Genomic DNA, 9,195 nt, shown 5'->3' with positions numbered 1-9,195 from the left:
CTCTCTCTCTCTCTCTCCATCCCTCTCTCTCCATCCCTCTCCCTCTCTCTCTCTCCCTCCCTCTCTCTCTCCATCCCTCTCTCTCTCCATCCCTCTCCCTCTCTCTCCATCTCTCTCCCTCTCTCTCCATCCCCTCTCTCTCTCTCATCCCTCTCTCTCTCTCTCCATCCCTCTCCCTCTCTCTCCATCTCTCTCCATCTCTCTCCATCCCTCTCTCTCTCTCCCTCTCTCTCTCTCTCTCCATCCCTCTCTCTCCATCCCTCTCTCTCCATCCCTCTCTCTCTCCATCCCCTCTCTCTCTCTCTCATCCCTCTCTCTCTCTCTCCTCCTCGAGGTCTCCATCCCCCTCTTTCTCCATCTCTCTCTCTCCATCCCTCTCTCTCTCTACTCCATCCCTCTCTCTCTCCATCCCTCTCCCTCTCTCTCTCTCTCTCTCTCTCCCTCCATCTCCTCTCTCTCTCTCTCTCTCTCTCTCTCTCTCTCTCTCCTCTCTCTCTCTCTCTCTCTCTCTCTCCATCCCTCTCTCTCTCTCTCCATCCCTCTCTCTCTCCATCCCTCTCTCTCCATCCCTCTCTCTCTCTCTCCATCCCTCTCTCTCTCCATCCCTCTCTTATCATCCCCTCTCTCTCCCTCCTCTCTCTCTCTCTCCTCTCTCTCTCTCCATCTGCTCCCTATCCCTCCTCTCTCTCTCTCTCTCTCTCTCTCTCTCCCTGAGGCCACTCGCTCTCTCTCTCTCTCCCCATCCCTCTCTCTCTCCATCCCCCCTCTCTCTCTCCATCACTCCTCTCTCTCTCTCTCCCCATCCCTCTCTCTCTCCATCCCCTCCTCTCTCTCCTCTCCATCCCCCTCTCTCCATCTCTCCTCTCTCTCTCTCTCTCTCTCTCCATCCCCTCTCTCTCCATCTCTCTCCATCTCTCTCTCTCTCTCTCTCTCCTCTCTCTCTCTCCTCTCCATCTCTTTCTCATCTCTCTCTCTCTCCATCCCTCTCTCTCTCCATCCTCTCCCTCTCTCTCTTATCCTCTCTCTTTCTCTCTCTCCATCCCTCTTCTCTCTCAGGCCAGGGGTCTCTATCTCTCTCTCTATCTCTCTATCTCTCTCTCTCTCCATTCTATTCTCTATTATCCCTCTCTCTCTCCATCCCTCCCCCATCCCAGGGGTTCTATTCTCTCTCTCCATCCCCCTCTCTCTCTTTTCTCTCTCTCTCTCTCTCTCTCTCTCCCTCTCCATCCCCCTCTCTCTCCATCTCTCTCTCTCTCTCTCCATCCCTCTCTCTCTCCATCTCTCTCTCTCTCCATTCCTCTCTCTCCATCTCTCTCTCTCCATTACTCTCCTGTAATGCATGTCATTACTCTTTGGGTCCTCCTGTAATGCGTTTCATTACTCTCTGGGTCCTCCTCCTCATTACTGAGCACACAGGAGATGTATGTGTTTCAGATCAAATCTAAAATTAATTTAATTCTGTGATGTCATCGAGCACCTTTTATATAATCATCTTCTGAGCTGTTCTGCTGTTCTGACGTCTTTAAATGATTCAGTTAGACATTTAACCAATAAGGCTTGAGGAGGTGTGGTATATGGCTAATATACCACGGTTAAGGGCTGTTCTAAGGCACAACACAACACGGTGTGTCCCCCCCCTTCGAGGTGCCTTATTGCTATGCAAATGAACAGTGAAAATGGGTTCCTCCCTTACAGACAACGCAGGTAATTAACGGGGTGAAAAGGCATCCAGTACAAAAAAACAGGAGACAAACAAGTGAACTTCAGACATCTAGAATTTACCACAACGTGTAGAGGGGAGACGGACACTGAGTGGAGAGCTTCCCTGCTGAGGTAGAAAAAGGCCTGTCATTGTTTTTTGTCCCAACGATCCAGAGAGAGACAAAATTGAGTACCCTATCTATTAATTAACCTTGTCCATTTGCTCTCCTTATCGCAATACATTAACACGGACACCCAGTAAGTGTAGCAGTAATTTGTGTGTGTGTGTGTGTGTGTGTGTGTGTGTGTGTGTGTGTGTGTGTGTGTGTGTGTGTGTGTGTGTGTGTGTGTGTGTGTGTGTGTGTGTGTGTGTGTGTGTGTGTGTGTGTGTGTGTGTGTGTGAGAGAGGGAGAGAGAGAACTATAGAGGTCCCCTTGAAGTAGGCTACTTCAGAAAACCCATACAGAGAGAAGGGGAGTAGAGAGAGAGAAGGGGAGTAGAGAGAGAAGGGGAGTAGAGGGAGAAGGGAGTAGAGAGAGAAGGGTAGTAGAGAGAGAGAAGGGGAGGAGAGAGAGAGAAGGGGAGTAGAGAGAGAAGGGGAGTAGAGAGAGAGAAGGGGAGTAGAGAGAGAGAAGGGGAGTAGAGAGAGAGAAGGGGAGTAGAGAGAGAGAAGGGGAGTAGAGAGAGAGAAGGGGAGTAGAGAGAGAAGGGGAGTAGAGAGAGAGAAGGGGAGTAGGGGGAGAAGGGGGAGAAGGGGGGTAGAGAGGGAGAGAAGGGGAGTAGAGAGAGAGAAGGGGAGTAGAGAGAGAGAGAGAGAGAGAGAGAGAGAGAGAGAGAGAGAGAGAGAGAAGGGGAGTAGAGAGAGAGAGAGAGAGAGAGAGAGAGAGAGAGAGAGAGAGAGAGAGAGAGAGAGAGAGAGAGAGGATTAATCTGCAGATTCCAGGAGTCCCGGCTGGTCCAATCAATAGGAAGACAAATGGGCCTGGACGTCCATGCCGATAGATTAACATGTAAACTGTGCTTGTGTGGCTGAGGTCGGGCCGTTGCTATTGGCTGAAGATGAATGCAGGTGTAATTGAGTGTTTGAATGATGGATGGTCCTCCGGTGTGACTCTGGCTCTGTAGTCCCACGCTGAGGAGGGGGTGAGTGAGGGCTGAGGGGGATTTAATGAACCCATGGAAATTTTTTCCCTCTCCAAAATAATCTTCCCTGGAATGGAACAAGGCATTTCCACGGGGGTTATATTACTGCTACTGCCCCCGAGGCCTGGGGTTATATTACTGCTACTGCCCCCGAGGCCAGGGGTTATATTACTGCTACTGCCCCCGAGGCCAGGGGTTATATTACTGCTACTGCCCCCGAGGCCTGGGGTTATATTACTGCTACTGCCCCCGAGGCCAGGGGTTATATTACTGCTACTGCCCCCGAGGCCAGGGGTTATATTACTGCTACTGCCCCCGAGGCCAGGGTTATATTACTGCTACTGCCCCCGAGGCCAGGGTTATATTACTGCTACTGCCCCCGAGGCCAGGGGTTATATTACTGCTACTGCCCCCGAGGCCAGGGGTTATATTACTGCTACTGCCCCCGAGGCCTGGGGTTATATTACTGCTACTGCCCCGAGGCCTGGGGTTATATTACTGCTACTGCCCCGAGGCCTGGGGTTATATTACTGCTACTGCCCCCGAGGCCTGGGGTTATATTACTGCTTCTGCCCCCGAGGCCAGGGTTATATTACTGCTACTGCCCCCGAGGCCTGGGGTTATATTACTGCTACTGCCCCCGAGGCCAGGGGTTATATTACTGCTTCTGCCCCCGAGGCCAGGGGTTATATTACTGCTACTGCCCCCGAGGCCAGGGGTTATATTACTGCTACTGCCCCCGAGGCCAGGGGTTATATTACTGCTTCTGCCCCCGAGGCCAGGGGTTATATTACTGCTACTGCCCCGAGGCCTGGGGTTATATTACTGCTACTGCCCCGAGGCCAGGGGTTATATTACTGCTACTGCCCCGAGGCCAGGGGTTATATTACTGCTACTGCCCCCGAGGCCAGGGGTTATATTACTGCTTCTGCCCCCGAGGCCAGGGGTTATATTACTGCTACTGCCCCCGAGGCCAGGGTTATATTACTGCTTCTGCCCCCGAGGCCAGGGGTTATATTACTGCTACTGCCCCCGAGGCCTGGGGTTATATTACTGCTTCTGCCCCCGAGGCCAGGGGTTATATTACTGCTACTGCCCCCGAGGCCAGGGGTTATATTACTGCTACTGTCCCCGAGGCCAGGGTCATATTACTGGGACAGAGACCAGGGGTTATATTACTGGGACAGAGACCAGGGGTTATATTACTGGGACAGAGACCAGAGACCAGGGGTTATATTACTGGGACAGAGATCAGGGGTTATATTACTGGGACAGAGACCAGGGGTTATATTACTGGGACAGAGACCAGGGGTTATATTACTGGGACAGAGACCAGGGGTTATATTACTGGGACAGAGACCAGGGGTTATATTACTGGGACAGAGACCAGGGGTTATATTACTGGGACAGAGACCAGGGGTTATATTACTGGGACAGAGGCACCGCTCCTGTTGACATTGCAGTCAGGTGTCTCTCTCCTGTGAATCTCAGCATGCTAGAGATTATTAACACGCACACACACACACACACACACACACACACACACACACACACACACACACACACACACACACACACACACACACACACACACACACACACACACACACACACACACACACACACACACACACACACACACACACACACAATGTCGTCCTCTGTAGCTTAAGACAGTAGAACATGGCAAATGCAATGCCAGGATAGTGAGCTTTATTCCTGTGACTGTCTCTTCAAAGAAATGATGCATGACTAAATTGATTTGGATAAAAGCTCCTGATAAATGGCATATATCATTATCGTTATTATTATTATTATAATTATTATATGATGACAAAGACAGGCAAGCCCAAGTCTTGAACAGTATATTGATGATTTATCACACTAGTCTATTGGACTATCAAACCACATGACAGAGGACACTTACGTGGACATAGGCCCTTGTCATAGGTCATAGGTCATTCTCTCTTTTAATCAGCCCTTGTCTCCCCGCCCCACCAACCTCTCACCACAACTGGTTATACTGCAGACACCACATCACCCTGGAGCAGCTCCTGCTACACATAGGTCAGGCTAATAAGTAGTAAAAGGAAGGCGACCGCCTGGGGAATATGATACAGGGTTCGACACACTGATAGCCTGGTGTGACTGTGACAGACATGCCTTTCACATGTATTTGCATGAATGATCCACAGACCGTTAATCTACCTCTGTTCGTATCAGTGCTGTCTGTCACAGTGTTATTGCATGGCTGGTGATGAATGACACCGTGGTCGTAGTGTGTAAATGTCCGCATGGCATCTGTATCAGTTGATGAGTTGTCCTGTCCTGGGTCGTAGTGTGTAAATCTCCGCATGGCATCTGTATCAGTTGATGAGTTGTCCTGTCCTGGGTCGTAGTGTGTAAATCTCCGCATGGCATCTGTATCAGTTGATGAGTTGTCCTGTCCTGGGTCGTAGTGTGTAAATGTCCGCATGGCATCTGTATCACTGATGAGTTGTCCTGTCCTGGGTCGTAGTGTGTAAATCTCCGCATGGCATCTGTATCAGTTGATGAGTTGTCCTGTCCTGGGTCGTAGTGTGTAAATGTCCGCATGGCATCTGTATCAGTTGATGAGTTGTCCTGTCCTGGGTCAGTGTGTAAATCTCCGCATGGCATCTGTATCATTTGATGAGTTGTCCTGTCCTGGGTCGTAGTGTGTAAATGTCCGCATGGCATCTGTATCAGTTGATGAGTTGTCCTGTCCTGGGTCGTAGTGTGTAAATCTCCGCATGGCATCTGTATCAGTTGATGAGTTGTCCTGTCCTGGGTCGTAGTGTGTAAATGTCCGCATGGCATCTGTATCAGTTGATGAGTTGTCCTGTCCTGGGTCGTAGTGTGTAAATGTCTGCATGGCATCTGTATCAGTTGATGAGTTGTCCTGTCCTGGGTCGTAGTGTGTAAATGTCCGCATGGCATCTGTATCAGTTGATGAGTTGTCCTGTCCTGGGTCGTAGTGTGTAAATCTCCGCATGGCATCTGTATCAGTTGATGAGTTGTCCTGTCCTGGGTCGTAGTGTGTAAATGTCCGCATGGCATCTGTATCAGTTGATGAGTTGTCCTGTCCTGGGTCGTAGTGTGTAAATGTCCGCATGGCATCTGTATCAGTTGATGAGTTGTCCTGTCCTGGGTCGTAGTGTGTAAATCTCCGCATGGCATCTGTATCAGTTGATGAGTTGTCCTGTCCTGGGTCGTAGTGTGTAAATCTCCGCATGGCATCTGTATCAGTTGATGAGTTGTCCTGTCCTGGGTCGTAGTGTGTAAATCTCCGCATGGCATCTGTATCAGTTGATGAGTTGTCCTGTCCTGGGTCGTAGTAAATCTCCGCATGGCATCTGTATCAGTTGATGAGTTGTCCTGTCCTGGGTCGTAGTGTGTAAATCTCCGCATGGCATCTGTATCAGTTGATGAGTTGTCCTGTCCTGGGTCGTAGTGTGTAAATGTCTGCATGGCATCTGTATCATTTGATGAGTTGTCCTGTCCTGGGTCGTAGTGTGTAAATGTCCGCATGGCATCTGTATCAGTTGATGAGTTGTCCTGTCCTGGGTCGTAGTGTGTAAATCTCCGCATGGCATCTGTATCAGTTGATGAGTTGTCCTGTCCTGGGTCGTAGTGTGTAAATCTCCGCATGGCATCTGTATCAGTTGATGAGTTGTCCTGTCCTGGGTCGTAGTGTGTAAATGTCTGCATGGCATCTGTATCATTTGATGAGTTGTCCTGTCCTGGGTCGTAGTGTGTAAATCTCCGCATGGCATCTGTATCAGTTGATGAGTTGTCCTGTCCTGGGTCGTAGTGTGTAAATCTCCGCATGGCATCTGTATCAGTTGATGAGTTGTCCTGTCCTGGGTCGTAGTGTGTAAATCTCCGCATGGCATCTGTATCAGTTGATGAGTTGTCCTGTCCTGGGTCGTAGTGTGTAAATCTCCGCATGGCATCTGTATCAGTTGATGAGTTGTCCTGTCCTGGGTCGTATTGATGTAATTGATGGTGTAGTGAAAGACGTTATAAAGACAAACTCAAACTAATTGCTTTTCAACGACCTTCAAAATATGGTTATTCGTCAATAATTTAGCATCTAGTGGGAGACAGGATAAGGCCTTGCTGATGTCACCGGGGACTAGTTTGTTAGCGATAAGAATCTTTCCGCCACGTTAATGTTTCTTTGTCTATTGTTCAGTCTCGATCCCATATGATTGGGTTTCTAGACTAGAGATTAAAGACAGTTCACCGACCCAGAATCCAGTGAAGTAGAGTTGGTTTAGTTCATAGGTCAAGGCCTTTGTGACCCCATGTCCAGCAGCGCACTTTAACTCATAATAATTCATGATCATCTTCTTCTTCTTTGGGTGTATTCGAGGTGCCCTCTAAAATGTGTGGGAGCCAGTTTGTTGCCTCGCCTCACAGTGTGAACACAGCGATGAAATGGTGCGAGTCGAGGGCCTGTCGAGGATTAAGAAGTAAGCGTTTAGTACTCTATGAATGATTTGCTCCACCCGTACAGCTACAGCGACCACAGACAGGGAACATTGCTCCACCCGTACAGCTACAGCGACCACAGACAGGGAACATTGCTCCACCCGTACAGCCAACGACCACAGACAGGGAACATTGCTCCACCCGTACAGCTACAGCGACCACAGACAGGGAACATTGCTCCACCCGTACAGCTTGTCCAACGACCACAGACAGGGAACATTGCTCCACCCGTACAGCTACAGCGACCACAGACAGGAACATTGCTCCACCCGTCCAGCTACAGCGACCACAGACTGGGGAACATTGCTCCACCCGTACAGCTACAGCGACCACAGACAGGGAACATTGCTCCACCCGTCCAGCTACAACGACCACAGACAGGGAACATTGCTCCACCCGTACAGCTACAGCGACCACAGACAGGGAACATTGCTCCATGGCAGCTACAGCAACCACAGACAGGGAACATTTCCACCCGTACAGCTACAGCGACCACAGACAGGGAACATTGTCCACCCGTACAGCTACAGCGACCACAGACAGGGAACATTGCTCCACCCATCCAGCTACAGCGACCACAGACAGGGAACATTGCTCCACCCGTACCTACAGCGACCACAGACAGGGAACATTGCTCCACCCGTACAGCTACAGCGACCACAGACAGGGAACATTGCTCCACCCGTACAGCTACAGCGACCACAGACAGGGAACATTGCTCCACCCGTACAGCTACAGCGACCACAGACAGGGAACATTGCTCCACCCGTACAGCTACAGCGACCACAGACAGGGAACATTGCTCCACCCGTACAGCTACAGCGACCACAGACAGGGAACATTGCTCCACCCGTCCAGCTACAGCGACCACAGACAGGGAACATTGCTCCACCCGTCCAGCTACAGCGACCACAGACAGGGAACATTGCTCCACCCGTCCAGCTACAGCGACCACAGACAGGGAACATTGCTCCACCCGTACAGCTACAGCGACCACAGACAGGGAACATTGCTCCACCGCATAATCTTAGCTACAGATGTAAGATCATAATCGCCATAAGAAAATATTAATGTAGCAACAGGATTTGAACATTGAGTCCATGATGTTGCTTAATTGGTGGTTACCTACATGAAAAGTGCAATACTGTTAATATATAACCATGTGTTAGTGCAGGTTTTCAGTGAATGTATGTACATTTTTTAAAAATCATCTGCATTTCCTGCAGCACATCAAAATTCTTACCAACAACAAAGTGATCAAATTAAGATCCTACATCTGTAGCTATCGCTAAACGCAAAAAAAAAGCTTACTGAGGCTACCATGTCACCCTAATTATGGATTCAGGAAATCTTTGAATACTGCAAAGACATTTCTCCACAAGAAAGAAAACACACAAGTCAACTATCTAATAACAAGCCTGTAAATATGTCTAGTGCTGCCAGAATACTTTATCTTAATAGCTAATAAACTCAACGTTTTTAAGATTTTGTACTCTCCCCTCCTTCTCCCTCGCTCGTGGTTTCTTTGCGCAGTAGATAAAACATTTATTCCATGGGAGTGAATAGGAGACCGATGCCTGGATCCGACAATTGCTGGGCACTTGCCAGTGCATGCAACGTTTTCACATTAATGAAAGGTGTAATTGTGAGGATGACTGCCCACCACCCATTAAATTGCTGGGAGATTACACATGGAGTGTGCCACGTTCTGGAGTGTGCCACGTTCTGGAGTGTGCCACGTTCTGGAGTGTGCCACGTTCTGGAGTGTGCTACGTTCTGGAGTGTGCCACGTTCTGGAGTGTGCTACGTTCTGGAGTGTGCTACGTTCTGGAGTGT

The sequence above is a fragment of the Oncorhynchus keta genome, chromosome 27, assembly GCF_023373465.1.
Source record: "Oncorhynchus keta strain PuntledgeMale-10-30-2019 chromosome 27, Oket_V2, whole genome shotgun sequence".
In the NCBI taxonomy this organism is placed as follows: Eukaryota; Metazoa; Chordata; class Actinopteri; order Salmoniformes; family Salmonidae; genus Oncorhynchus; species Oncorhynchus keta.
The sequence above is the reverse complement of the archived record's forward strand: the minus strand, read 5'-3'. Positions refer to the sequence as shown.